Source organism: Octopus sinensis, linkage group LG12 (genome assembly GCF_006345805.1).
Source record: "Octopus sinensis linkage group LG12, ASM634580v1, whole genome shotgun sequence".
Classification (NCBI taxonomy): Eukaryota; Metazoa; Mollusca; class Cephalopoda; order Octopoda; family Octopodidae; genus Octopus; species Octopus sinensis.
The window spans coordinates 16885450-16897596 of NC_043008.1; positions in this window are offsets into that span (position 1 = coordinate 16885450).

Genomic DNA, 12147 nt, shown 5'->3' on the forward strand with positions numbered 1-12147 from the left:
AACGGATTAAGTTGATTATATCGACCCCAGCATACAACTGGTACTTATTTAATCGACCCCGAAAGGATGAAAGGCAAAGTCGACCTTGGTGGAATTCGAACTCAGAACGTAACGACAGATGAAATACGACTACGCATTTCGCCCGGCGGGCTAACGATTCTGCCAGCTCGCCGCTTTATATACCATCGCTAAAGAAGCACATCATATTTACAATGCTTGGGCCATATTACTGAGTGAAACGAACGGCACTTCAGTATATATAAAGATCTCAATATTTAATGTACTGTTAAAGTGACATATGACAAATTTGATAAACGTTACTCTTTTAAAGGGTATTTAAAGCTGACTTTTTTTTTCCTTCCAAATGGCTCAAAATATCACCCTGGAATCCTGTATGCGACGTTTTATCTTTTGAAAATTTCTTATTTTGCTTTGCAGTTGAAAGGAATTACCGTTAAATTGGTTTACCTATACAGCATCTCTAAACAAACACGTCATATTTACAATGCTTGGCCGACATTATTGAGTGAAAGGAACGATACTTAAGTGTATATATATATATATATATATATATAAAGATCTCTTTTCTGTATAATTTATTGTGTCATGAAACTATAAAATGAAAGAAGATAAGACAAAAAGGTTTGAAGTAAAAGCAACACGGCAAAAAAAAACAAAAGAAGGTACATAGAACGGCAAATCTCATAAACGTTACTGTTATTGATGGTATTCAACACTGACGTTTTTTCCCTTCTAAATGTCTCAAAATATCAGCCTGGAATTCTATGTGCGACGTTTGGCCACACGTAAGCGAATTTTATCATCAACGCTCAAGCTTCCCTGAATACGTACTGCTGAAACTGAGGTACGTTTCTTTTATGCCAGCAGATACAGTAAATTGAAATTATTGCACGGATACCATATTTCCTGACATTACGGATTCTGACGAAAGTACACTTCCGAAATAGGAGAGTGACACCTTAGTATACATACATACATACATACATTATATATATATTTCAGTCCCACTGCGTGGCACCTTGGGCAAGTGTCTTCTACTATAGCCTCGTCGGGCCGACCAAAGCCTTGTGAGTGGATTCGGTAGACGGAAACTGAAAGAAGCCCGTCGTATATATGTATATATATATATATATATGTATGTATGTGTTTGTGTGTCTGTGTTTGTCCCCCCAATATCGCTTGACAACCGATGCTGGTGTGTTTACGTCCCTGTAACTTAGTACTAGGCTTACAAAGAATAAGTTCTGGGTTCGATTTGCTCGACTAAAGGCGGTGCTCCTGCATGGCCACAGTCAAATGACTGAAACAAATAAAAAAGAGTATATATATATATATATATATATATATATATAACGGGAAAGTTTACGAAAATAAACAAAAGACGAAGGCAGGTGGAGTACAAACAAACAAATGTATTAGTATAGCGCTCAGGAATAGAAATAGAACAAGACTTTTACGTTTCGAGCCTACGCTCTTCGACAGAAAGATTCACAGAAAAAACAAAGAGAGAAACAAGGAGAGAAAAAAATGCGTGTAGGAGCTAACAATCTATCATGGCATATATATATGGTAGGTGAGAGTAGAATGGAGTAAGTTTTATTGCATGCTTGACGTTGAGAGAAAAATTACTTTTTCACAAACGTTCACTATCTTACAAAAACTGTATAAGTTAAGCTAATGACCTCTAAATGTATTAAAAAACACTATCACATATTTTTAACACTATTTCACAATATTATCGTTCTCTTTGGGCATATAAATGACAAGTGCAATATAAGCTAAATTTGCTTCCTCAGTTCTTTAGAATTATTTTCGCTAAGACTCGTACACATCAATATCTCACCTTAGACATTTAGAACGATCAGACTTGCAATAAAAATTTTATGTATTTAGGTCAAACGAAAGACGATCGTGGAAAAATGGCACAGAATGAAATTAATGAAAATCGACTAAATCTGAAAACTCAACATAAGGTATTATCTATAGCTTCTTCTTGATCTGCCGTAGTGGCTCCCTTCATGATACATTTTACCCATTTTAGACTTTCGTGTGTGAAAAATTGACCTTTAATCCGATAGAGAAAACAACACTGATTGTCAAACACCAAAAGTTATCCAGATATTTCAGTAGCAACATCAGGAGGCGCAATGGCCCAATGGTTAGGGCAGTGGACTCGCGGTCGGAGGATCCCGGTTTCGATTCCCAGACCGAGCATTGTGTATGTTTATTGAGCGAAAACACCTAAAGCTCCACGAGGCTCCGGCAGGGGGTGATGGCAACCCCTTTTGTACTCTTTCGCTCCAAATTCCTTCACTCTTTCTTCTTGTTTCTCGTCCCCGACTTCCTACGCAACTGCTGAGCCTGGATGCGAATTCATCCATCCGTCGATGCTCTCGGTGTCAGGGTTTGACCTGCTTTTTCTTCTGCGGTTCTTACGAATAGCAAAGGACCACGTTTCGGACTTCTGTCATCTTGCGAACTCTGGGACGAAGACCGTTCGCTCAACAGCAACAGTTCGCTCAACAGCAGTAGCAACCTCAATTACAATTAAGGATAAATATCTTGAAACAACAGTTACTGTCACCTCACCATGTTTCAAACTCATTCAACTGCAAGAACTATGCTGACCAATTTTTTACTCCTAAGTATGATGCAACAGTACAAAATTATAGTGCAATACTTGCACTGTAATGGTTTAAACAGGTAGGGTAAAATTAACGAGAAACGGGGAATTACTTATTTTGCCCCACTTACCAATTTTGCCACACACACCCCCTATACATGTGATTCCAGTTACACCTTCAAATATAGATTTGTAAATCACGTGTCAGCCTTCATTTTGTACGTCGGTGAGAACAACATAAAATTTATTTCCAGCGCTTCCTTATTTCATAGAATGCTATAATGCAATTTCTTTACTTTTTTCCAATTTTTAAATATATTTATATTTTTTCCCACATTTTAAATTATTTCTTTCTTTTTTGCTAATACAGCAAAATCTAGTTAATTTAGTTTCATTCGACCGTTCATATTAAGAAATAGTTCATCTTCATAGAAATTCTGCAGGGGATGTTTTTTAATGTTTTATTATATTATGTATTAGTTGAGTTTGTTTCCTTTGTCTCTTTTGATTTCGCTTTTCTTTCTTTTTTTTTTTTTGGCAAACTCTCTAAAGCTTCAAAAATTATATATATATATATATACATACCATACTTTCATTCATTCTATTTTTCCTTCTCTTTCTGTCTCTCTCTCTCTCTCACACACACACAAACGCACTCTCTTTCCCTCTGAATGTATGTGCGTATATGTAGTATTCAATATTGCCTTTTCGCGTTGCGTTAATTCGGATTTTATATGCTGTTAAGAGCGTATAATATGCGCTGTCAAATGAAAAGCTTTCGGGGAAACAAAACATGATATAGAATATCCATTTCCTAGTTGCCTTTTTAACGGCCAATTACTTATATGTCTGAGCCTTTTAAAGGGGTGTACATGCTATGGAGTACATTTTAAATCATTCCCTGCCGGCAATAAGAAAAAATAGATAAATAATTAAAATCGTGGATGCGTGGTTCAGAAGCTTGCTTCCAAACCATCTGGTATTGGAAGCTGTTTCACCGTATAGCTCTTTTAGCTAGTGTCTTCTATTAAGTACCAGGGCTGACCAAAATCTTGTGAGTGGACTTAGAAGATGAAAAGCCTACCGAGTGTGTGTGTATGTGTGTGTGTGTGTGTGTGTGTGTGTGTATGTGTGTGTATGTGCGTGTGTAGATACAAATATATACACTCACACGTTGTGCTTGTGTTCCACCACCGCCTGACAACAGGTGTTGGTTTGTTTAAATCCCCCTAATTTGTGGCTCAGCGAAAGCGACGGAATAAAGAGAAAAAGATATTCCGAGCTTAAAAACAAATACTGGTGTCAATCTGTTTAACTAAAACCATTCAGAGAGGTGCTCCAGTATGGACGCAGTCTCAGCCTGACACAAATAGAAGAAAAAGATAAAACAGTAAATGTATCAGTTGCCTTGATTTCTCTCATCCGCCAACATCGTTTGTAGCAAAACGCTGACTTGCAGCTGTTTTAAGCTGATAACGAAAGACTCTACTGAAATCTCACTAATGAAGGTCATGTTTAGAAAGCCGAACATCCAAGTTATAAACACTTCTCTATAAAACATATTCTTCTCAAACACGAAGCCAATAATTTTAGTTCGAAGCATTTCACCTTATTTAATCATTAAAATTACGTGCCTGCTTTATTAAATTTTGCAATATTAAATTTAATTTTTTTATTTTCTTTATTTCGCAAATCATATTTTCTTTTCTTTTTTTCGTTGTTTCTTTTCTGATCTGAAATAATTGTTGCTCTCGTAACTAAGTTTCACTTTTACTGACTTTTCCTCGGCTCATGATAAATTAACTTCATTATTTTTTTTTCTCTTTCTTCTCTCAAGCCTTTCTTTTCGCTCAGGCTGCTTGCAGTTATTTCAATGAAGATATTTATCTATATCATGTCAGATGTTATGAAAGACTTTTATCATATAGACAATATTATATTAGTCCCAGTAGGCCAGCTTCAACTTGTTAGAAATATATGTGTTTATAGGTGATAATTGAGAAATACTGATATATATATATATATATATATATATATATATATATATATATATATATATATATATATACTGTCTGGCACCTTGGGCTAGTGTTTTCTGCCATAGCATCGGGCGAAATAAAACCTTGTGATTCGATTTGATAGACGGAAACTAAAAGAAGCCCGAGGTACGTATATATGTAGGCATCTATGTGCGTGTGTCTTTGGGTCTGTGTTTGTCACTTAATCACCGCACGGCAACCGGTGTTGGTGTGTTTACGTCCCCGTAACATAGCGCTTCGGCAAAAGAGACGGTAGCTGGCGGCATTAAGCCTTCACGAGATGGTGAGACTGATCCCTAAATGTGACATCCGTTGCAAACTCCCTACTTTGAAATTGCCAATAATGTGCTAAGATGAAAATCTACTACTACTACTACTACAACTACTACTGATGATGATGATGATGATGATGATGATGATGATGATGATGATGATGATGATAATAATGATAATAATAATAATAATAATAATAATAATAATAATAATAATGATATAACGAGGAGTGGCTGTGTGGTAAGAAGCTTGTTTACCAACCACATGGTACCGGGTTCAGTCCCACTGCGTGGCAACTTGGGCAAGTGTCTTCTACTATAACCTCGGGCCGACCAAAGCCTTGTGAGTGGATTTGGTAGACGGAAACTGAAAGAAGCCCGTCGTATATATGTATATATATATGTATATGTGTGTGCGCGTGTATGTTTGTATTTGTCCCCCTAGCATTGCTTGTCAACCGATGCTGGTGTATTTATGTCCCCGTCACTTAGCGGTTCGGCAAATGACACCGATAGAATAAGTACTTGGCTTACAAAGAATAAGTCCCGGGGTTGAGTTGCTCGATTAAAGGCGGTGCTCCAGCATGGCCGCAGTAAAATGACTGAAATAAGTAAAAGAGTAAAAGAGTAAAAGAGTAAGTATTATTAAATCTAAATTTAATAAATTAAATGGTAATTCAGAAGAGCACTATCCTTATTTAGCACTCCTCAATGATACACATAGGGCAGTGATATAGAACAGTAATATTATGAATTGTGTGTTCCTCTTTCTCAAATCACAAATTGGCGCATTAACCATTCGGAAATGTATTTGCCTTGAGAAAATACTCTTTTCAATAAATGGTTCTGATGGAAGAAGCAGTGAGTATGTGGCCATCTCCCTCGCAAACCTTCCAAGACGGGAGCTGTAAGAAATACATGAGATGAGAGGAAATTCCAGAGATTTGGCTGCCGAGGAAGGATTGGTTGGTTGTTAAATGTTTTAATGTCTGACCTTTGTAAACTGAGCACACCCTTATTGTGTACATTTGCGAAGAGAATTCGGGTACGTTCTGCGCAAATTTACTCCAATAAATGTAATTGGCTGCGCAGGCTTTTTGGCAACAAATTTTATTCATTTTTTTTTCTTAGATGTCAAAGTGCCACGCGTAGGAGTGGCTGTGTAGTAAGGAGCTTGCTTACCAACCACATGGTTCCGGGTTCAGTCCCACTGCGTAGCACCTTTGGCAACTTTCTTCTACTATAGCCTCGGGCCGACCAAAGCCTTGTGAGTGGATTTGGTAGACGGAAACTGAAAGAAGCCCGTCGTATATAAGTATATGTATATATATATATATGTGTGTGTGTGTGTGTGTTTGTGTGTGTGTTTGTGTGTCTGTGTTTGTCCCCCAACATCGCTTCACAACCGATGCTGATGTGTTTACGTCCCCGTAACCTAGCAGTTCGGCATAATGAGAACCATTAGAATAAGTACTAGGCTTACAAAGAATAAGTCCTGAGGGTGATTTCCTCGACTAAAGCCGGTGCTCCAGCATGGCCGCTGTCAAATAACTGAAACAAGTAAAAGAGTAAAGAGAGCGTATCTAAGTTAACGAAAGACTGTCACTACTTTCGTAAGGACACAGGGTAAGTATCACGATTTTCTACCGTTGCACGGCTGTGTGTTATTGATTGTTATAAAGCATGTGAAGCGGAAGAAAGTAAAATATGCAAACCTGTTCTGATATTCAAACTGTGACAATGTCGTTGTTACCTACATTACGACGACGGTACCTTGTATCTTTGTTTGAAACTACCGCCTTCATTACAGGAGTATTTCAAACAGCTATATACAGAAGAGAACATACATACATACATTATTGTGGCTGCCCCCTCGTTATCGAGTATGGCCATTGCACGAAGCTTAACTCTTACTGGTGCTGTGATCGAATGTGACTTTTTAGCCCAGCTAAAGATCTACAATGTCTTGTACAGAATTGGCAGCTAAAACATTTACCGGTAATAGCCGGCTGTAGTTGTAACTGGGCTTCATGTACCTTTGCATGCCGTTTAAGTCCTCCTGCTGAATTACACTCTCTTCCACATGCCCGACAGATATACATACATACATACATTCATATGTATACACACACACATACTCGCATACGAGTGCGTACATACGTGCACAATGTTTATATATACACATATATATACGCCTAGGTGAGACTTAGGCCAAACTACAGCGACATTATCGGCTTGTTAGCGGTAAGTTTAGCAACTCGAATATTACATTACAACACCCTTATTCGTATCAGATATTAAATGGGTATCGAATTCTCTTTAATATTCCTATTTGTGATCTATTCGTAATTGCCTTTTCTTTTTTATTGTCTTTCATTTTTCCGGTTTTTCTTTTTTTTTCTTTTTTTCGTCCTTTTCAAACACATTAATCAAACTAAGACACTGAAATCGAGATTTGTCCCCAGCAAAAACCAACATTTCTATTCTATTTGGTTAAACTATGATCGACCAAAATTCCCATGATATCACATCGCATTTCATCTCAGACATTCGGAGATTCAATCGCGGTTTGTTTATTAATTAAATGAATTGGGAACAGCCTTGTTGAGGAGAACTTTTAGACTTGCCCACCAGGCTTTTAGCAAATTCTCAAATCGACAACCTAGTAATAATAATAATAATAATAATAATAATAATAATAATAAAGTAAATAAATAAGTAAGTAAGTATTAAGTGAAAGCAAAATGGTTGTTTTATTTGGTACCAGGCCAAAATCTATGTAGATGACTTTGTGTGTGCATTTGTTTGTTTGAGATTATACGTAAATTCGATCAAACTGTCCTCAGGAAATTACAATAATGTATTTCAAAAATTTTTCGTCGGAGAGACGGTAGATCTTGAAATCAAGATCATAAAACGTTGTACAAATATCTGATAGAATAATTTGCCTGGCTTTCCTTGGGCTCTGCACTAGTGATGTGTATCATAGACGGAGGTAGAGGTGGGGGTAGGATGTCACAACATACAATAGGTTTGGGGTATTTTAAACCTAGCAGACTCCATCCTATTTTAGGTCTGACTACAACCGATTTGGTCCACAAACACAAGGAGAAGAACTGACCCCAGAACAAGACTGAGATTTTTTGTTTGTTTTTTTTTTACTTTGAAGGAAAATATATTTGGTTCAGAAGTGGCTATGTGGTTAAGAAACTCGGTTTGAAATCACGTGATTTTGGATTCAAAAAGTCAACCGTATTGAAGTTCAACAAATGACAACATTATTAGATATTCTGAAATAGTAAATATTAAAAGGAAGAGTGAAATCATATTTTCCTCTTTAATTACGTATTTTTAAACCTTTAGCATTTAAACCGGCCATATCCAGCCCAATTATTGTACCAGTTTTATGTTCAGACCAGACAAATCTGGCCTCTCACACGTACCCTATAATGTCATTCTAAACATACACAATCACATCATCAAAGTCTTAAAGGTAAGAGATAACGAATTCTTAATTCAAAACAATATGAATAAATAAGCATTACATTTGACAAAGCAGTTTGAATGCTAAAGGGTCAAATGCATTTCCGGCGTTCATAGTTGAAGCTTACATTTCTATAATAAAGGCAAATGCTCAGCTTTCTGAAACATGCAGTAAAATCGTCATTAAATCATACTCTCCTCTTTCTCTTTTTCTCTATATAAGCTAGCATGAATTAATCTTTTCTGCTATAGGCACAAGGCCTGAAATTCGGGGAGAGTGGATTAGTTAATTATATCAACCCAGCGTTTCACTAGTACGTAATTTATTGGCCCCGAAAAGGATGAAACGCAAAGTCGACCTCGGCGGAATTTGAACTCAGAGAGTAGTGACGTGCGAAATGCCGCTAAGCATTTCGTCCAGCGTGCTAACGATTCTTATTTCTTTACTGCACACAGAGAGGACAAACAAGAACAGACAGACGGATTAAGTCGATTATATCTACTCCAGTGTGTAACTGGTACTTATTTAATCGACCCCGAAACGATGAAAGGCAAAGTCGAACTCGGTGGAATTTGAACTCAGAACATAAAGACAGACGATATACCTATTTCTTTACTATCCACAAGGGGCTAAACGCAGAAAGGACAAACAAGGACAGACAAACGGATTACGTTGATTATATCGATCCCAGTGCGTAACTGGTACTTGTTTAATCGACCCTGAAAGGATGAAAGGCAATGTCGACCTCGGCGGCATTTGAACTCAGAACATAAAGACAGACGATATACCGCTAAGCATTTCGTCCAGCGGGCTAACGATTCTGCCAGCTCGCCGCCTTCAGCTTGCATTAAATAATGTTATCACCTATTATTTCTAGAACAAATAGCAGGAGAGAAGCAACCTAACAGTTCACAGCAAGAGATTATGAGCTAAGAGAGTGTGAAAGAGAATGATTGACACATATAAAATATATTGTAGGAGTACAGATATTAATATACAAGTAGACACACGTGCGTGTATCTACTGATGCAAAAAGGTGCGAGGAAGGTAAACATTGACCTAGGGCTAAACAGCAGCATCAACTTTTCTATAATGTTATATGTAATTAACTGCTAACTGGACTGGGCTTTTGAGATTCAAATACTTTGTCCGTAAAACTCAACACTGATTTTCTTTATTTGTAAGCAAGAGTTTTTTCTTCATGTATTTTAGCAAAATATTTCTTTATACACGCAGTCTTCTAACTGTCTGCGATTCTTAAGTAGCATCACTCTTAAGCAATTCTCAGTGGGATATTAAAATAAATATAACAATATCTTGTTATGCTAATAATTTTTAAAATGCCTTAGAAACAAAATGTCTAAGAAATAAGGAAATAGAAAGATTCCCCTAACGTACGTACAAACACGAACGCATACACACACACGTACATTATTATTTCGTAAGTTGCACTACAGTAATCATATCAAGACATCTAGGAATTATTCATACGATATCATAACTGTCGATAACTGAATAAATATACAGTGGCAATATTAATGATTAGAGACATAAGCTGGTGGTGGGAATCGTCTGGAGGCGTGTGCGTGGGGGAAATATCTGAATAGATTAGATAGATTAGATAAACTATGTATTTGTTAAACTAATATTCCTAGTTAGAAAGGAAAGCATCTAGATCATAACCAGCTCTGCTCTCTCTCCACAATAAAATCAACGTTGTTAGCTATCAATACACCATTTTGCTTGAGGGTTGTTATAAGGAAATATTTTTCGATCTATTATTGATAGTTATCAAACACTTTTCTCGATAGTTCTAATGTTGTTCACGTCTATCAAGAATCGACGATTACCGGTGATTGATTTAACCAGTTATGTCAGGAGAACGTGTTGTACGGCCGTGATAAATGAAATTTCTAATCTAATCTATTTCGTTTATAAAGAGATATGTTACACCATTAACTTTATTCGTTTATGTCTTTACGTTCTAAGATGGCGTGTTATGTCTTTAAGATTTTCGTTAGCGTGTTTTGACTATCTTTAAGAATGTGTGTATACCGGCATAAAAACGTTAGGTTTCGAGCGACATGGCATCATTTGCTAAAACATTTGCGTTCAAATTTTACGAACGGCTAATTTGCTTATGATCAGTCTAATAATTAGTTCCAAAACACACACACACACACACACACATCAATTTATTCTAACCATAGGCGACGTGCTGACAAAATCGTTAGCCGGACAAAATCCTTGGCAGCATTTCATCCGGCCTTATGTTCTGAGTTCAGATTCCGTTGAGGTCGACTTTGCCTTTCTCCCTTTCGTGGTCCAGTGTTCCAATAATTCAGTACCAGTCAATAAGTACCTAAATCGATGTAATCGATAAGCCTTATCTTCCAAAGATTTTCGGCCTTTTACCTGTTGTGGAAATAATTTATTCCATGTTCAGTTTCTCCTCCAGAAATGGAAAAAGGAACTAAAGGTCCAAGCGTACGGAAACTTCAACATCCGATAAATTTACTGAAGTATATATATATAATTATTTTTTCCTCGTCTGTTTGTATGTATGTATCATACACATACATAATTCTAGGATCTTAAATGAATACACATACACGCAAGCACGCACATACACACATACATAAAAACATAAATATATATATATATATATATATATATATATATATATATGAATTTGTAAGGGGACCAGGAAGATATACGAGGACGGAAATGTAGCTGAAGAGGTCACAGATGTGTGACGATAGGTCTCCAGACATTGGACATCAGTTACAATAAGAACAGTAATACACGAGTGAAGAATGAATATATAGTGCGTGTGTTTATTTGGCAAAAAGAAATGACCGCCCAAATATATATATATATATATATTATATATATATATATATATATATATATAGGTATATTTCGGAATGGTAATCTCATGCATGATCCTGGAATTTGCAGCTCGACCTGAGCTCTACTAAAGAACACCTACATTGTGAGATCAATTTCGCAACTTCATGAATACTGAGAGGCGTTAACTACTTCATAATTCCTTATATTATAGGCACACGTCCTGAAATTTTAGGGGAAATTTTAACCTCGTATATAGTACGCACTAGGGATTTTGAACTTTAAATCTTGGGGGAAAAAATGCGGATTATACTCGAGGATTTACGGTATTTTATGAACCCGAAAAGGATGAAAGGGAAAGTCGACCTCGGTGGTATTCGAACTCAGACCTTGAAGACGGACGTAATGCCGCTAAGCATTATGTTCGGCGTGCAAACGATTCATCCAGCACGTTGCCTTTTAACCAATCGTATATTACTGCATGTATGTAAACAGCTACACAGACGCAGGGAGAAGAGAGAGGGAGAAAGAGAGGGAACAAGAGAGAAGGACAGACAGACAGATAGACAAACTGAGGGGATGAGAGAAAGAAAAATATGAAAGACATACGGAGTTTAGTAAATTTGGCAAATATGCAATCTCATTACGTCTCTCGCTTCTTCGTTTTCCTGTAATTCTTTCTTGATCTCTCTCACACGTCTCTACATCTCTGAATAAATACACGCATGTGTGTCTGTTTCTGTGTTAATGTCTTTCTTCCTAAGTATATTCAATATATGTCAATCATTCTCTCCTTTACACTGTCTTAACACAGTTCTATCGCCGTGTGCTACACTCTGCTTATCTCTTCTCCTTTCC